Source organism: Mustelus asterias, chromosome 3, assembly GCF_964213995.1.
Source record: "Mustelus asterias chromosome 3, sMusAst1.hap1.1, whole genome shotgun sequence".
In the NCBI taxonomy this organism is placed as follows: domain Eukaryota; kingdom Metazoa; phylum Chordata; class Chondrichthyes; order Carcharhiniformes; family Triakidae; genus Mustelus; species Mustelus asterias.
Window position 1 is genome coordinate 64,206,003 of NC_135803.1, and position 19,699 is coordinate 64,225,701.

Sequence of the window (19,699 nt, forward strand, 5' to 3'; positions counted from 1 at the left end):
CATGTGGACTGTTCGATTAAGTGGAGTTGTCCCACAATGAGTTGCAGAGCCCCAGGTTTGATGCCTAGTCTGTGATGCAGTAGCGCATCTCCACCAGTCTCAATGGTCCTGAGAGGAGAGAAAAGAAATCAGCCAAGATTTCCAATCCCGCTCACTACAATGGCACTCAACATGACTATAAATTATAAACTCCGTAGGCCTATCACAACATCAATGTATCTGACAACTGATCCAGTTTACAGATACCATTATTTTAACATTTGTAGATTTGCTCCAAATTCATAAATAATGTTGTAAAGTTTTTTCCTAAGTTTTATTTATTAGTCACAAGTAGGCTTACATTAACACTGCAATAAAGTTACTGTGAAAACCCCCTGGTTGCCATACTCCAGTACCTGTTCTCCGGTACACTGAGGGAGAATTTAACATGGCCAATGCACCTAACCAGCACGTCTTTCAGACTGTGGGAAGAAACCCACGCAGACGGGGAGAATGTGCAGACTCCATACAGACAATGACCCAAGCCAGGAATCGAACCCAGGTCCCTGGCACTATGAGGCAGCAGTGCTAACCACTGTGCCACTGAGCTGCTTTCAGATAAGGGCTTGCTCTCATTGCATTGGCTTTGAGGCCTGTTACGACCTTCGGTAATGTGTGTTTTGTTTTCTTCCGGCTAGCTCATCCCAATTTAAAAAGGTGGAATCAAAAAGATGAGGGCTGAAAAAGCGCACTTAAGCACATTCCTTTTCGATAACTGAGCTTTTATTTTCACTTCATTGTAATGAGTCGGTTCACTAATTCACAAGCAGCACAGAAACTGCTTGTCAATTTATTTCCACTAATGTACATTGTGGAAATATTGTCTCAGGTTCTTATAAGAAGGAATGTCCAACCTCTGCCTCAGGTTCCTTTATAATTTGCTGCTACTTTAATATACACCAGTGATGATGCTGCATCAGATTATGGCCCAGCAGTGTTTCAATGGCCAGCTTCAATATATCAACCGACCTTGAGATCTACACCTCCTCTGGGGTGATCACAGATCAACACAGGACTGATAGGGTTTGAAGCTGCAGATTCAAATTACTTTTGTGATTTTAATAGTAGACTCCATCAAAATGTAAATAAAGGAAAAAGTACTTTGAAACGATCGCAAGAGCACTGTCACATATTTAGTATAAAATAAATCAGCAAAAGGTTCTGTTTCTGTCAAAGATATCCTATGCCTTATTACTTCAGTTGAACTCTCCAACTGCCTCATTACTCACTCATAACCGCCTCCAGCCATATGTTTTGAACGTTTAAGCACTGTCATAAATCTAAAAGAGATTAAGAAAATCTTTGAACAAATTTCAGTGTCATCAAAATACAGCCTTGTTCCAGCAGTTTCCACCGATTTATAATCGAAATATACGGGGCTTTATATTTGAATGATTCTGTGCCTATTTGTCATTTAACAGCTTGCCAGCCTTATCTGGTTCCATGTACTTTCAATGACTCAGACTCAGACTTGACTATGACAGAAAATGAAAGCAAGTTCCTATTACTATCAGCTACCTCTGGCCCTGGAATCTTTATTTGGGAGGAGAGTTTAGTGCTGACTGTGATAGTAGTTGTCAGCGGTTGTTAGGGATTGCAATGTGCACCACTTTTCATTTATTCCCCCACATCTCATCTCATCCCTCCATTTTCATTCTGCCAGAGAGAATGGAACAATTTAGCCCTGACTTGTTTCAAACTAATGGCAGATTTATGCCACAAATCCTTTGGCCACCAGATCCTGTGGGCGAAGACTGGTGGATTGATTTGCAAATCTTATTATCCTGTTAATAGGAAATGAATCCTTGGCTTTAGTTACATTGCAGCTACTGATCTCAGACTGATGTGTGTGTAGTGTAAAGCATAGTTTCACTGCTGACCACACGTTGCTGTAGGTTAGCCACAAAGGAGCTATGTGCTTCTGTATTTTGGCACATATAAAGCTCTTCTCTTCTGATATTGAATTTCTAATATTAGGAAACATCTACTGCGTACTTGAAAAGATCCTATTCAAAATTTTACAGATCTTAGATGGGCCAAATGTCTGCATTGTGCTTTTAAAATGCTACTTCCCACCAGATTGAACTTACAATGCAGCTAGTGCAATTCAAGCTAACAACAGACAGTGTCAGGGAGAGGATCTCTGTGACATGAATCTAGCATTTTCTGTATTTGCTGGCTTATTTATTAAATTTTTTATTGCAGGTTATAGTACACATGGGGTAAAACTCATATGACATTTGTCATCAATTTTTCAAGGGATGTAAATATAACTTGAAATGCATTGTAGATCTTCATATCTTTCTCCTGCGGTGTATTTCTGTCCAATCTGTCAGTTTGTCACCTCTGTCATTACAGACAGGCTGACTGATGCCTTTGAGGTAAAATGTAAAGTGGCCGTGATTTTTGTGTGCAAATCCAACATGGAAAAGTTTAGATGTTAATTAAGTAAAACAGTCTGATTGGATTGTGTAAAAAAAAAACAAGCACTGAGTGCCCAATGTGAAGTGCACGATATTCTTTCCATGTTGGACTTGAGCCATCCACTGAATTTGTTTGGACATCTGGCTAATGCAGGCGTTAGATTAGTTATCTACGCTAATTGAGGGCATCATGCTTATGTTAGGAGTCTTTCTGATACTGAATGGTGACTGATTGCGGTATGTGCTGGATATTTTCAGGTGTAAACAGGGACAAAGGGAACCAAGTTCTGTCCCAATGTCGTTGCTAGTTTTTAAAAAATATTTTGAGAGCATTTGTATTAAAATGTGTTTGTACTAAGTGCTACTCTGTTAACAGTTTAGTGTTCAAGAAAATTGTCTAATAGTTTTCAGCCATAGTCCTGGCCATGTGGAACTGTCCTTCCACCTAAAATTGAGAAGATCATGCAATCATATGTGATATGTCCACTGAGCCAGAGTGCAGAGATGGGGATTACGTCTTCATTCATTTGGCTGCACAGTCATAGGTGTATAAGGAGTATAGTAGGGGGCTGAGAACACAGCCTTGTGGAGCACCGGTGTTGAAGATGATCATGGAGGAGGTGTTGTTGCCTATCCTTACTGATTGTGGTCTGTGAGTTAGGAAGTTCAGGATTCAGTCGCAGAGGGAGGTGCCGAGGCCCAGGTCACGGAGTTTGGAGTTGGGTTTCATGGGAATAATAGTATTGAAGGCTGAGCTGTAGTCAATAAATAGGAGTCTGACATAGGTATCCTTGTTATCTAGGTGTTCCAGGGTTGAGTGCAGGTCCAGGAATGGCGTCTGCTGTGGACTTGTTGCGGCGGTAGGCAAACTGTAGTGGATCCAGGTAGTCAGGGAGGCCAGAATTGATACGTGCCACGACTAACCTTTCGAAGCACTTCATAATGATGGATGTCAGAGCCACCGGCTGATAGTCATTAAGGCATGCTGTTTGGTTTTTCTTAGGTACCGGGATGATGGTCATCTTCTTAAAGCAGATAGGGACCTCAGATTGTTGTAAAGAGAGGTTGAAGATGTCTGTGAATACCTCCGCCAGCTGATCCACGCAGGATCTGAGTGCACATCCGGGTACCCCATCTGGACCAGTTGCTTTCCGTGGGTTGATCTTCAAGAAAGCTGTTCTGACATCTGCAAGGTGACCCCAGATACAAGTTCATCCTGGGCTTCCAGGGTGGAGGGCATGGAGAAATTAAGTCAGTTCGAATTATGTTTACTGGAGTTTAGAAGATTGAGAGGGGATCTCATAGAAACTTCTAAAATTCTAACAGGATTAGACAAGGTAGATTCAGAAGAAAGTTCCTGATGGTAGGGGAGTCCAGAACTAGGTCTCATAGCTTGAGGATAAGGGACCTTTTAGGACTAAGGTGAGGAGAAATCTCTTCACCCAGAGAGTTGTGAATCTGGAATTCACTACCACAGAAAGTAATTGAGGCCAAATGTTGTGTGTTTTGAAGAAGGGATTAGATATAACTTTTGGGGTTAAAGGGGATCAAGGGATATGGGTGAAGGCACAATCAGGGTATTGAATTTGATGATTAGCCATGATCATGGTGAATGGCGGAGCAGGCTCAAAGGGCTGAATGGCCTACTCCTGCTTCCATTTTCTATGCATATTTCTATGTAAAACAATTTTGTCTTTTTTTAAAATTGCATAGAAATACATTTTGAAAGGCCATTTTTTTCAGCCATCAAGGGCCCAGTTATGTCAAGATTATATTGCACGTGCCGAGGTAGCTGGAGTCAGATGACCAGTGGCACACCCAAGGACCTGCGTCAAGGATGCTTGCAAGCATGACACGAATGCTTTGAACATTGACAATCACACTTGGGAGTCACTAGCTGCTGACTGAAGGAACTGTCAGCACCTCCTGTGAGCTGGCATGCACTACAACGATGACCAGTGGCTTCATTCAGCAGCTTGCCAACACAAGAAGCAACAACCCACAACCTCAGTTGGCAGATTCTTGTGCAGTGCTTGTGGTAGAACCTGACTTTCAAGAATTGACCTTCACAGGCATCAGCAAAACTGCACCAAATGCAGACACCCCACCTAAATGGATGCACTTAGGTGGGGTGTCCACCCAAATGGATGTTGCATGTGCATCATTTCTCGTAGATGATGGAAGGATGCCAGTGCTTCAGGCATGGAGGACCCAATATTAACCCCTGCCCCCACTTGATGTTGGGAGATGGATGAGAGTGAAGATTAAAGACGTAGGTACAGAGAATGTGTCCCTAATAGATTGTGCCCATTTTAACACCATCAGATATTGGACAATCAGAGTTCCATCTTGGAGAGGCGGGCATTTATTAATATATTTTAAATTAAATTTTAATAGCCTGATTTAAATTTAGCTATTGCTGCTTTGATTTCCTAGGGGTTGTGAAACCCAGTGGTGAAAGGGATGTGGACGCAGTCGACTCTACAAACTAAGTGCCCTTTTCACACTTTGTGATTCTGAAGGGGCAGGAATGTTTCCACTGGTTCCAAAAGCAAGGCTTCAGCTTTCCTGAACCTGTGTTGACCTCTCCCTCCTCTTCTCCCGATCATTCATGTCACCTCCTGTCGACCCAATTGCAGTTCCCACCCCTCCTGGCTGACCATGGCCTTCCTCTTCCTCCTAGGGAATTGGTCCCAAGCTGCAGTCTGCAGTCAATCTGGCCAGCCGCCAGGCGAGAAATGGAACAAAAGAATGATAAGTTCCTACGCTCTTAGATTTACTGGATGGCCAGGTCCTCTTCCAAGATTTTTCAGACACTTTATGCCTTCCTGCCTCTCCATAATTACCGGGGCCACTATTTTCATGCATCAATAAAAACCCATTACCATAGAATGAGTGAACTGGTCTGTGACGCACCAAGAGTTAAATATATTCGGGGATAAGCTACTGAAGATTATATTGCCTGGAATCATCTTGTCTGAGAGTATTAAGGCTGCTTTGGCAATAGCTGTGATAATTATGCACAGCTACCATCTGACAGTCGGAATGCTATTTACTGCTTTTTCCCATGATAATTTAAAACTGATGGTAAATTAAACCATCCAATGATTCATGAAATATTACAAATTAAACATGAGGACAAAAGGTTTGTTTTCGGATAGGAAATACCACTCAACAAGACTATTTCATTTTGATTGATTTCAGAGTTACCTAATCAACTTTTAATAATCTTCCTAAATCCTTGTTCTCCCCAAAAGGACGTTGAGGTAGAAATTGGCACGTGTTGTGCCTGTTTTCCTTGGGTGCAATAGCATTCCAGTGTAGCATAGCGATAGCCTGTGCCTAATCTCTGCAGGCATTAATCCCATTGCTGCATTCCAGGGGCCTGTTTTTGGAGGCAATTTCAGCAGATCTCTAAACCAGAGCCATTTGAATAGGTGTCTGACACTCGTTAATACAAAAAAGAATCCCCAAACCACCATTACAAGGAAGTAATGGAATATTTTGATAAAACGCAAGCCCTTCCTTTGGAACAAGGAGAACAGTCTACCACTAGTTCTACAGACCAAGTCACAATAAGTTTGGAATACTCTCACATTTTTGGAGGTAGTGGAGGAACAGTGGTTCAGGGAAGGAATTCCAGAGTTTGGGGCCTAGGCAGCTGAAGGCTCCATGATGAATGGTGGAGCAATTAAAATTGGCGATGCTCAAAAGGCCAGAATTAGATGAGTGCAGAGATCTCAGGATATTGTGGGCTAGAGGAGATTACAGAGTCAGGAGGGTGAGGCCATGGAGGGATTTGAAAAGAAGGATGAGAATTTGAGGTGTTGCTTAACTGAGAGCCAGGGGAGGTTAACCAACATGGGGTAATAAGTTAATGGGATTTGGCGTGAGCAAGAGCATTGGCTAAAGAGTTTTGGATGGTGTCAAGTTTACGAAGGGTAGAATGTGGGAAATTGGTCAAGAGTGCATTGGAAAAGTGCAAAAAAAGACATGGGGAAGGGTGTCAGCATTAGAAAAGCAGACATGGAGCAGAGTTATATAAAGTTATTAAGGTGGTCTTGATGATGGAAAGGATATGTGTTGGGAAACTCTCTCTGGGATAAACATGACATCTTATTATAAAGATATAATATTTTAGACTTATTTACTATACAAGATACAAGGTGACAATCACTCATAAGGGATTTGGTAAACACACTGTGAGTTTATTTATCACATGAGATTTTACACATAGATACAAAGCTTGAAGATATCAAAGCTGTGTGCTGTTCTCTGCTCAAAGCAAAAGTGACACAAAGACCAGATCACATTACACATTTCCCTTCCAATGATGTCATGCTGATATACCTTAAAGGCATATTACACCATGCCTCTATCTTTTTCAAGATACATTCCCCCTTCTGAAGAAGTATAACTCTTTACAATAGTTGCCATTACATAATTGCAACCAAACTGATGAAACAAGCCTCTAAAGTGTAGAGGTAATGCCTGGTCTAGAGGTTTTTAAAAATTGCTCACAGTGATTTGTGGGATTGTCATTCGTGGATTGTTGTTCCTGGTTGCATTTGGAGTTTTATCCTTGATGCAATGGGGCTGTATTTTGGTTGAAGAGCTGGAATGGATTTCATTTGTCTTTGGCTATGCCTCAGCATTGAGGTTTGTGAATGGTGACTTCATAGGACTTTTGTTCTGAACTAATCCTTGTCACCTCAACTGGCTGCCATGTATCTTTGTGGGATCTTGGATACACACTTGTTGTCCCATCTGTAAACTTGACAATTCTGTATCTGCATTTTTATTGTGTACAACGGTCATTTTCTCTTGGACTTTCCAAAGTTACTCTCTAATTTCTGAGAGAGCGGAGTGGGTAAGAGTAGATAAGTTGGTATGCGCTGATCTGCCAAACATTAGCTCTGTCAGTGATGGAATATTTGCACTTAAAGGTGTTGCTCTCAAATGTAACATTGCAATGTGTAGATCTAGCTTGGTCTCTCCACAATTGAGAATTAGGGGTTTTACTGTGGAATCAAGTATTTTTTTATTATTCATAGGATATGGACATCGGTGGCAAGGCCAGCTTTTATTGTCCATCCATAGTTGCCCTTGAAAAGATTATGGTGAGTCGTCTTCATGAACCACTGCGATCCCTGATGTGTAGGTACACCCATAGTGCTGCTAGGGAAAGAGTTCCAGGATTTTGACCCAGCAACAGTGAAGGTACATGATATATTTCCAAGTCAGCATGGTGAGTGACTTGGAGGGGAACATCCAGGTGGTAATGTTCCCTTAGCCTTGTCCTTTTAGATGGTAGTTGTCATGCATTTGGAAGGCGCTGTCTAAGGAACCTCAGTGTGTTCTTTCAGTGCATCTTGTAGATGCTGCCGCTATTTGTCAGTGATGGAGGGTGTGAATGTTTGTGGAAGAGATGCCAATCAAGCAGGCAGCTTTGTTATGGATGGTGTTCAGCTTCTTCAGTCTTGTTGGAGTTGCACTCATCCAGGCAAATGGAGAGTATTCTGTCACACTCATGACTTGTGCCCTGTGGATGGTGAACAGGCTTTCGGAAGTCAGGAGGCGGGTTACTCACTGCACGACTCCTAGCCTCTGACCTACTGTTGTAGTGGGGGATTCATCACTGTCTGTGTGGAGTCTGCACGTTCTTCCCATGTCTGCATGGGGTTTCTCCGGGTGCTGTGGTTTCCTCCCACAGTCCAAAGATGTGCTGGTTAGGTTGTTTGGCTATGCTAAATTGACCCTAGTGTCAGGGGAATTAGCAGGGTAAATATGTGGGGTTACGGGAATAAGGACTGGGTGGGTTTGTGGTCGGTGCAGACTCAATGGGCTGAATGGCCTCCTTCTGCACTGTAAGGATTATATGATATTGGATTGCATATCAAGAGGCGATGTTTAGATTCTCTCTATATCTCCAGTGTAGTTGTCTCCCTAGGATTATGAAATTGCAATGGTACTGCTCTGATAATGATTTTTTCAGTGCTTCAAAAAATGTATTGGTGGTTTTTATGTCACAGGAAATGCACATCCTTTCCAAACAATTCCCTTTGCAGTGAAATTCTTTTTACAAAATTGGGAATGTGTAGAGACGAGAAATTAAAGATACCTAGACATCTTTGAAGATCAACCTTATCTTGTAGAGTTTGCCTGGCTTTAACTTCATCTATTTTACTTGAATTAGGATATGCGCATGCACTGTAATAAATAGAACAAAATAAATTTATCCACTGCACGTTAATGGCACATTTCAGACTGCTGAACACCAATCCTTCAGTATGTGCTGCTTGCATCAATAAATGCAGATTATGGTCATGTTCTTACTTTATTCTTCCCATAATGGACATTATCATCTGCGATAGAGGCATACAATGCATGTAATGCAGTCCACGTGAGCTTGAAGAGATCCTCACAAACAGATAGCTTGAAAGGAAGTCATTGAAAACCCTATTGTCTGAATTGATTCGGCATTACAATTTCACATCTTGGCAGATTTACTCATGTCCAAGAAGCCATGTGACCATGTGTGTTCCCTTCACTGATACTATCATGCACCTCAACAAGCCAGGGTTCTTCTGACAAGTTCATATGAACATGACGACACTTCCGACAAGTTCATGTGAAGTTAAACCTGATAGCTGTCACAATGCCATCATATTAAAATGTTCCACCTTGCCCACAATCCTTGATGCATAATGACAAACCTCTGTGTGAATGGGAGATAAAGGTTATTCTCCGTAGCCAAGGTTAGTAACATACACGTTTTGCAGAGTGCCAGCTGCATGCTATGGTAACATGGTCCATTGAATCAGAGTTATGGGGCTTGTGTGTTTCAGATGTCTGGGTTAACTTGACAGTCATCAGACCCTCAGGGGCTTATTCCTTGAAACCCAATACAGACAGAGCCCAATTCACAATGAAATCCAAAATCTGGATCATGGCAATTTCGATTGGCATAATTCATAGAATCATCGGAGTAGATTTGAATGGATGATAGCAATTTTTAATGATAAGCTCCCCAGCTCCCATACATTCTAGTACTTATTTCTTCCAGTACAGCCCAAGTCAGTTGTCCTCCCTCCAGACAGTGAAAAGCTGCCTGGTTGAGTGGGAGCCAGGGATTTGGCAGGAGAAAGTAACTTGCAAAAACTATGGAAGGAAAATCAGAAAATATCACAGTAAATGTAAACATATGTCTGATCTGAACTCTGTTCAGACAAAAAGATGAAATTTCCATTTACAATTCCCATTTTCTTCTGTTTTATTAGTTGAAGCTCAAATCTAAGTAGTTTAAGAAATGAAACGTTAACCCTAGCATAAATGTTAATCCTAATACAAGGAATACAGGAGCACAAAGAATGAAACAGAATGGCAAACCATTTGGATGCAAGTGCTTGGTAGCATGGAGCTTGTATTCTCCTGAAAATAAAGACATGTTGCTGAAGCTTCTCATTTTGAATGCATTAAGACAAATGTAAGAATGGCAAATATCAAATGATCACCAACAATTTATGCAACAGGATAAAAGAATGCTGATTTGTTGACAAGACAATTCTGGCCAAGGAGATTTGAAATTTGGAATTCTTGCATTTGCCCTGATGATTCAATGACAAAAGAGTTTGGCAACATGGCTGTCTTTTTGGTAATATTTTAACAAAATATATATAGTTAATTTCAAAGCCGTTGCAGAGGAAAAAGTAGCTTTGAAACAAAACTAAACTGTACAAAACTGACAACTAAAATAACAGTGTAATACTGTTTAAAGCATAACATTTTTCATCAAAATGGTGTGGATGTTTAACAGGATCTAACTGAACAGTAAAGTGTACTATTATCTTTGTGGAGATTGATAACTTTAAAAAAGATATTTGAATTCTCAGTGACCAACTTAAAGGAATTGCACAACAAGATTTCAAGTTTCAAGACTTTACTGTAAAAAACAAACTAAAACGACATTGACAAAACATCACTTAGTAGGCAACTAGTATTCTAAACTACACAAAATGTAACCTAATTACTGCCTAATGCGATTGATAACCCCATGCTGCATAAATATACTTTCCAGCACACTTTCAGAAATGATTACTGTTTTTAATGGACACAGTCCACAGTTACTCTCAGCTACCAATGGGTTAATGTCTCCTTATTTTGCCAAGTTATAATCTCAAATGACTGTTAAAAGGTACTTCCTTCAGTTCTTGGAAAATTCCTAGAGTGGCCACCAGCCGTTAAACCCACTCCAGCTACTCTTCCCCTCCCTCCCCACCAGCCTTGCCAAACCTTTTAGAATGTCACAGGATGCATCTCTTTGATCAGAGACCATCTCTGTTTAGCATTCTGCCTGGTAGTTCACAGAAAGGCAGCACAATCCTTTCTGCTAATCAGACCAGCCGCAGCTTGTTGTCCCTTTGAAAGACTTCATTCTCTCTCTCGCTATCTCTTTTTCTCTTTCTGTCCAATTCAAACTCTGAGATGGAAAGTCTGTCTGCAGTCAGCCTAGTTGTGAATGAAGCCCAGTCAATCATTCAAACCAGCTTCCCATCCATTGACTCTGTCTACACTTCCCGCTACCTTGAAAAAACAGCCAGCATAATTAAGGACCCCACGCACCCTGGACATTCTCTCTTCCACTTGCTTCCGTCAGGAAAAAGATACAAAAATCTGAGGACACGTACCAACCAACTCAAGAACAGCTTCTTCCCTGCAGCCATCAGACTTTTGAATGGACCTACCTCACATTAAGTTGATCTTTCTCTACACCCTAGCTATGACTGTAACACTACATTCTGCACTCTATCGTTTCCTTATCTATGAACGGTGTGCTTTGTCTGTACAGTGTGTAAGAAACAATACTTTTCATTTTATACCAATACCTGTGACAATAATAAATCAAATCAAAGTTGCCTTTGCCTTTGTTTCAGATATGAACATTTTGCACCTTATTCTCACCCTGTCTGCATGGTAACCAAGCTATTCAAGCTTGTTGTTGGGCAAAATTTGAAACAGATCACATGTCTCTCTTCACGGCCCCATTTTATTTTGAACTAAAGAGGCACCCCCAAAATGTAATCATCTTATAAAATGTTGCATTCATAACTATATCTACATTTTCTTAATAGCTTTAGCACATGCTGCAAGTGATGTAATATTTATTCTATGGTTGTACTGGAGATAAGTGTAATTCTAGAAATTCAGTCCAACCAAGAATTGGCTGCTTCAGTCAAGATTTACATGAAATGATGGAAGAAATTTAGAGCCAGTGCAGCCAGCAATACTGGAAGCAGTCAGCTACCTTTTACTTGGACAGTTCCACCAATAACTTCCAGGATATCTATGTTTGGATCTTGGTCTTCTGGGAATGGCTGAGATAATTTCAGGTCCAACTGAGTCTCAGTTGAGTCTCGCTTTTGATGAAAAGTTTTTTTTTAACCCAAGTTTATTTATGAGCGTCACAAGTAGGCTTACATTAATACTACAATGAAGTTACTGTGAAAATCCCCTAGTCGCCACACTGCGGCGCCTGTTCGGGTACACTGAGGGAGAATTTAGTACGGCTAATGCACTTAACTAGCATGTCTTTTGGACTGTGAGGGGAAACTGGAGCACCCGGAGGAAACCCACGTAGACATGGGGAGAAATGTGCAGACTCTGCACAGCCAGTGACCCAAGCCAGGAATCGAACCTGGGTCTCTGGCACTATGAGGTGGCAGTGCTAACCACTGTGCCACCCTGCCGCCCCTTACCTTTACTTTACCAGAGAGAAAGATTGAACTGAATTTAATCCTTGTTGTAAGACAATCAATGAACAGCTCAGTGCTGATTGGATGTCATAATTTACAGTCCGTGGCAAAGTGAGCTGTTGAACATCGTAAGATGTTGTATACTGCCAGCCACAGTTGAAAGCATTTTACTGACAGAACTAACAGCTGCCAGGCACCAGTCAGTCCCAGAGAGGTTCAGTACCTACATGGTTACTGTGGTGGAAATATCACACAAGGCTGCTGGAAGAAAGAACTGTAGAATGTGAATTAAAAAGTCAAAGAAGTCATTGCTGGCTACAGGCATATTGGAAAGGTTGTAGTAATGATGGTAATCAGAGGTCAAAAAAGGGCCTGCTATATTTCAGCCATTTCAATACATACAATGAATGAGTTGCTATTCTGCTGAAAGGAAACGTAGGAAGTCACAGTAAAGAAATCTGCAAAATAACAACAAACAAAATAATTCACAAATTGTGCTGTCGAAAATCTGATGCCCCAAAAGTTGAGTTTGTCTAAACTTAACATTGGTAATAACTGGAACAAGAGAATCAAATTTTTTGACAATTGTACCTCAAATTAGGTTCGGTTTCTATTCAAATGCAGATTTGTCATACACATGTAATTTTACCTTCATCCTTGGATTTCAAATGTTGCTTTTCTTGCATTCCAAGAGCAGCTGTGTGCTCTTGACATCCTCCATATGTACATTTATGTTTTCTTTTTTTAAAAATGACTGTAACAGTTTATTTACCTAAAGAAGACTTGGCTTGTGTGGCTGGAGGCTCAAAGACATCCATCTGGAGGGTTGATCAAGCTGTGCAGAATGAAATTGCTCGATCTTTGGTCTACACTGAGCTGTCTGCTGACAGGGAATGTCAGAAGAAGCATGTTAGTTTTGAGCAGCACAGGCCGTAGTACAGCGATAATGAACTGTATAGTGCTTGACTGAATACTGCTGATAATTCAAGCCATTTGTCAGATGTTCAATGAATTATGTGAGTTCACCCCGTGCAGAGGAAAAAGATGTGCATGCTGGGGTTGAGTATGGAATGGCAGAAAACAACAATCTTTCAGTGCTGCAATGGAAGGAATTCTCCTCGTCTTTTAATGGATTTAGCTGACAATTTCCCCCAAATCCTATTTTTCATGAGGTGATCTAATGGGCAGGAACAGCTTGGTGTCTGTCCCAATTACATTAATTGTGGAATAATGCAGTAAGAATTAATCCAGATCCAGATGTTTCTCCTTTGAACTTCTGCAAGGCTCCATCACACAAGGGTCCCCCGCTATTATCGTTAGAACTCTGTTCCGCTTAAAAGCACATTAGGAGTCAAAGCCTCAACAGTCTAAACCTGACACTAGGATTCACGATGACCACAATGATTCACTAACCTAACTAGCTTTTCAAATCCAGCCAATACTTTGCTCCTTAGTTAAATGTTCATTTTGGTCTCCATATCAGTAATATTACAGATTTCACCTTTTCCTAAACACCTCTGCATTGTTGACATGGAATTACTCAAATCAGGTACATTATGGGCTTCTTGCCAACACCTTCTTTCACTCAAGCAGTTTGACAAAGTTTCCAGGCTCACATGGAATATGAAAATTTGAGAATGTGAGAATTTACCGCGCAAAAGCTGCTATTTTGGCTCAATGTTCGAAGCTACTGCTAGCTCTTCAACTAGACCTCTCACCTTCATCCCATTTCATTGCTTCTGAATTCTATCCTGTTATTTTCTTCTCCCTTCTCAAAAACTTATTCAATTCCTCTTTAAAATAAAATAAGGGATAGTTTTTGTCTCTATGACCAATTGATGAGGGCTGAAAATCCGACCGTAACTTGCTGATGTGCAAAGTAGAATGGAGAGCAGCCAAATGTAATCCTTCCAGACCACCTTCCCCATTCAGCTGCTTCTAAAATCTAACTTTATACTGTGCTTTCCAATCTTTCTCAGAAGATAGTGGTTCAGAAATTAATGTCAGCTTTAAACCATTTGTAGAATTTGGAATAATGACAGAAGAATGATATACAAAGACAGTCATTTCTAGGCGAATGAGTTGTTATGGGAAGTGAACTGTACGATTACACAGAGGTTGAGTTTCGTTTTTGTTTTCTGGCTTACCTCCATAAGGAATCAGAAGTGTTGAGATTAGCACCAATCTGAGTTTTTTGAGTCAGCTTCATTTACCTATTAAGGGGATGTTGCAGATGCAACCATGACCAGGGATCGGCAGTTTGCCCACTGGGGCAAGAAAATGGCAGGCCGGAAGCAACTTAAATGATTGCTACACACTTCCTGCACAAGAATAGAAACAAGCATGCCAAGAGGCAAGTGAAGAAATGACAAGCACCACGGCTTCAGGACCAAGTGGGAGATCTTAGAGAACCAGATTTGGGGACTGGAGGGATTCTCTCAGATGGTTGCAGTGTTAATGCAAAGTTGGAAAAGAGGCTTAGCAGAAAGTTGGAAACAAAGCCAAAGTCAGTAGTGTATATCACACATTGACTGCACCGGAGGAAGAAACTTAATGACCTCACCAGGTGTTCTGAGGTATGAAATCGCACTTGCATTGTTTCCACTCCTCAAAGCTTTTTGTCAATCTGCCATTTCCTGGGATCCTTCAAATATTAACCATTAGGCAGCAGGAAACCTTGCCTTACTTCCTTATTTTTTTACACTTTGAAACGTTGTTTACCCTGCAACATTCTTCCATTTAATGCAACTGCATAGTACTTGTTCCTTAAATTTCACACTGGTTAGAAAGAAATAACATGGTGAAGGATCAGTAAGTAGTCTCACAACAGCAGGTTGGACTTTAACCTAGTGTTGTGAGACTACTTACTGTGCCTACCCCAGTCCAACGCCAGCAACTCCACATCATGGTGAAGGATGAAAGCACTTTTGACAACATCATTTATTCACCTTTTCTGTTCTAATTGCAGGGAAATGCTGCCCAAAACAGGAGCAGGAGTGGCCATATGGGAAGAGGACTCCTTAAACATTTGTCCCGCTTAAAAAGTAAATGCTGCAAATCATGGGCAAGACAACAAAGAAACCAAAAAATGTGGATGCTGGAGATCTGGCACCATCATTTATTCTTATCCTGCTAAATACCTGTGCAAAAATATTCATTATGCATGATTTAAATAATGACTTTGAGCAAATGCTCTGTGTGGTCCAAAGAGCACAAGTGGGGAGAGGGAAATGACAGGGACAAAAGAAGAAAAGGAATCAGTTAGAAAACTGGTTTACTTCTATTCCCTTTCTCTAAAAGGACAGACGTGCGAATTTGAGTGGCACGCTTTTGTAAAGGATACTTTCTGAGCATGATAGATCACTGCTAACATTGGACAGTGTGTCTAGGAGCTTTCGTACATGATAGCTAGGGTGGAGCATTCCACAATTAACACAAGCGGTGGTGCTAATGTATGGCAACAAAGTACTGCAGACCACAACGGACAATGTGGTCACACCAAACTATCTGGGGAATCTCCTTTGACGAAGGCTGTGGGGGCAGTATAAATACTCTGATCTACAGTTCCCTTGAATTTATTAGGGGATAGTATTATTAGAAGCCCCACTAAATGTAATGGTCATCTTGAGTCTGTTGTACTGCAGATCAGTGGACAACATTGAGGTAAATCTTTATCAGAGGCAGGTATAAAACAGGCATGAATGTTACTCTTGTTGCTCTGGGACAATGGAACTTGAGTATACCATTCAATTAGGTCATGACTAATCTGTACCATAATAATCTGTACCTACTCTGATGATAACAACACTGCACCACCACAAACAATGCTTGCATACAAGCTAGAACTGTGCAGAGTCTGACTGCCTCCATAGATGGCCTTTTTCAATCCTGTGCTCAAAAGAAACTGTAGCCAACCAACAATCCTGCTGAAATCACTGCAAACTACTCTACAGAGTTACCAGATTAGACACAAGTACTGCAGACAGACACAAAAGGGTGTTCTACTTCAGATAACCAGGCACTGAAAGTTGAGTGGAACTCAACCTTGACACATTTACTAGATTTTATTTACAGAGACACATATTACCAACACCCCCCCAAAAAAGCAAGGTTTCAATCTTGCCCTATTTTTAGGAGCAGAAGTGAATCCCAGTTAATACCCATCACTTAAATACAATAATGTTTTAAGTTTAAGTTTATGTATTAGTGTCTCAAGTAGGCTTACATTAACACTGCAATGAAGTTACTGTGAAAAGCCCCTAGTCGCCACACTCCGGTGCCTGTTCGGGCACATGGAGGGAGAATTTAGCATGGCCAATGCACCTAATCAGCACATTTTTCAGACTATGGGAGAAACCAGAGCACCCGGAGGAAAGAACATAAGAACATAAGAAATAGGAGCAGGAGTAGGCCATCTAGCCCCTCAAGCCTGCTCCGCCATTCAATAAGATCATGGCTGATCTGATAGTTCCACTTACTCGCCCGCTCCCCATAACCCTTAATTCCCTTACTGGTTAAAAATCTATCTATCTGTGACTTAAAACACATTTAATGAGGTAGCCTCTACTGCTTCATTGGGCAGAGAATTCCAAAGATTCACCACCCTCAACTCTGTTCTAAATTGACTCCCCCGTATTTTGAGGCTATGCCCTCTAGTTCTTGTTTCCATTGTAAGTGGAAATAACCTCACTGCTTCTACCCTGTCTAGCCCCTTCATTATCTTATATGTCTCTATAAGATCTCCCCTCAACCTTCTAAACTCCAATGAGTACAGGCCCAGTCGACTCAATCTCTCCTCATAAGCTAACCCCCTCATCTCCAGAATCAACCTGGTGAACCTTCTCTGTACCCCCTCCAAAGCTAATATATCCTTTCTTAAATAACGGGACCAAAATTGTACACAGTACTCTAGGTGCGGCCTCACCAGTACCCTGTACAGTTGCAGCATGACCTCCCTGCTTTTATACTCCATCCCTCTCGCGATAAAGGCCAACATTCCATTTGCCTTCTTGATTACCTGCTGCACCTGCAAACTGAGTTTTTGTGATTCATGCAGAAGGACCTCCAAGTCCCTCTGCACAGTAGCATGTTGTAATTTTTCACCATTTAAATAATAGTCCATTTTACAATTATTCCTTCCAAAGTGGATAACCTCACACTTACCAACGTTATACTCCATCTGCCAGATCCTTGTCCACTCACTTAGCCTATCCAAATCTCTCTGCAGTCTCTCTGTGTCCTCCACGCAATTTGCTTTCCCACTCATCTTTGTGTCATCCGCAAACTTTGTTACCCTACACTCGGTCCCCTCCTCCAGATTGTCTATGTATATGGAAAATAGTTGAGGCCCCAGCACCGATCCCTGCGGCACGCCACACTGTGCGGAACTTGGCTATCAGTTTCTGCTCAGCGACTCTGCGCCGTCGTGTGTCGCGAAGGCCGCCTTGGAAAGCTCCGCTCCAAAAGCTTGTGTGGCTTTTGCTACCAAATAAACCTGTTGGACTTTAACCTGGTGTTGTTAAACTTCTTATTCTGTTAGATAGCCAATCCTCAATCCACGTTAACACTTTACCCCCAACTCCGTGTATCTTTATCTTATGCACCAGCTTTTGTAAAGCACCTTATCAAATGCCTTCTGGAAATCTAAATACACCACATCCACCGGTTCCCCTCTGTCAACCGCACTCATTATATCCTCAAAAAATTCCAGTAAATTAGTCAAACATGACTTTCCCTTCATGAATCCATGCTGCGTCTGCTTGATTGAACCATTCTTTTCCAGGTTGTGGTGGACTTCAGTTGTGCCTTTGTTATGCCTGGACACATCCCCTGTCGGCTTGGCTCCTCCCCTTGTCACCTAGTATAAAGGTGGCTGTCTCCTCCCGCTTGTTCAGTTCGGGTCGGTTACCTGTTGGGATGTGCTCCTGATTCTGTTATGAATAAAAGCCTACAGTTGTATTGGCACACAAGTAGTCTTTTGCCTAATTGATAGCGCATCACAGGTGTGCTGCTATTTCTTCCTTAATGATAGATTCCAGCATTTTCCCAATAACGGATGTTAAGCTAACCGGCCTATAGTTACCTGCCTTTTGTCTACCTCCTTTTTTAAACAGTGGCGTTACATTAGCTCTTGTCCAATCAGCTGGCACCTCCCCAGAGTCCAATGAATTTTGATAAATTACAACTAATGTATTTGCTAATTCTTCTGCCAATTAAACACTCAGCTAATATACAATTAACAAGTGCAAAACAATCACAAGACAGGCAGCAATGTAAGCAAAAAAGAAAGGAACTGGAACATAATTTGGATTAAGCCGGGTATATATACCTGCAAAAGATTTGCAAATTGGAAGCTGAGCTGTGATGTATGTTTGGCAGTTTTGGAATCAATGGTATATGTATAGAGGTTGCATATTTTCAGCGACTGGATAGGATAATTAACAAGATTGTTAATGATCCCCTATCATCGAATGAAGGACTCATTAGTCAGATCTTGTCAGATGCCTCAATGTTTCCCAGTAGATTTCTCAACATCTTTGATACTTTGTATCTTCCTTTAACAAAGGTTGAAGGCATTCACCCTTTGTAAGCTCCATATAAAGTCCTCAGTGCACAACTAAATCAGGTAACTTGCATAAAATCTACAACTGGTCTGTATTGAAATAACTAACCACTACTAACAAGGCTTCAGAATCATTGTTTCAAGATTTCTGTCATGTGTTTGATGATTGCTTCCCTGACAGCATGGATCTCATTATTGCTCTGTTCAACAGGTGCACATGACATAAATCAAATCTGCAGTGGCTAGCCTTGGAACTCTGAGGAACTATTTGTTCATTAATTTACTTGGGTTAAATGATGGGAGAACAAAGAGCAGCTGAAGGCAAATGTATCATGGGATCTCCGGGAATACAGAGTAGTTAGCTGCACGATGCTAAGCAGATTGTCAAAGATTAGCTGTGATCGTTGGAGTAAAATCCTTTGAAATTCATGAAGATTGTCATAATACTATAATGTATATGCAGTCTATAACTCCCTGGGTGTTGGGAAATCCTGCAATCTGTGCCACAATCAAGGCCACCTCCTACTGTGCCCTTGAGGAAAGTAATAAAAGTGTCAGGAATTGCAAGCGAGATGCCAATCACTTCTTTTCTATTTTTTATGGACTGCAGTTTGGCTAATATCGTTGATGTTCCTTGTGACAGTGCGGTAGATCCCGGGGCAATAATTTTGACCCAATTTAAATGAATACAGGAAACTGCTTCAGATGGCAACTTCTACTGCCGAAACCCATAGACAGGATGGACAGACCCCGGAATGAGTGGAAAGCAGTAAGGGCTGATGTCTGCCTAAATTCACCATCCGCTGCACTCCAGCTACATTCAAAAAAATGGTGCACTGGGCATTTAAAGTGGACACTAAAGTAGTGTGCATTTACTGTCTCAGATATAAATTGTATTGCTCAAAGAGGGGGAGGTTGCTGTA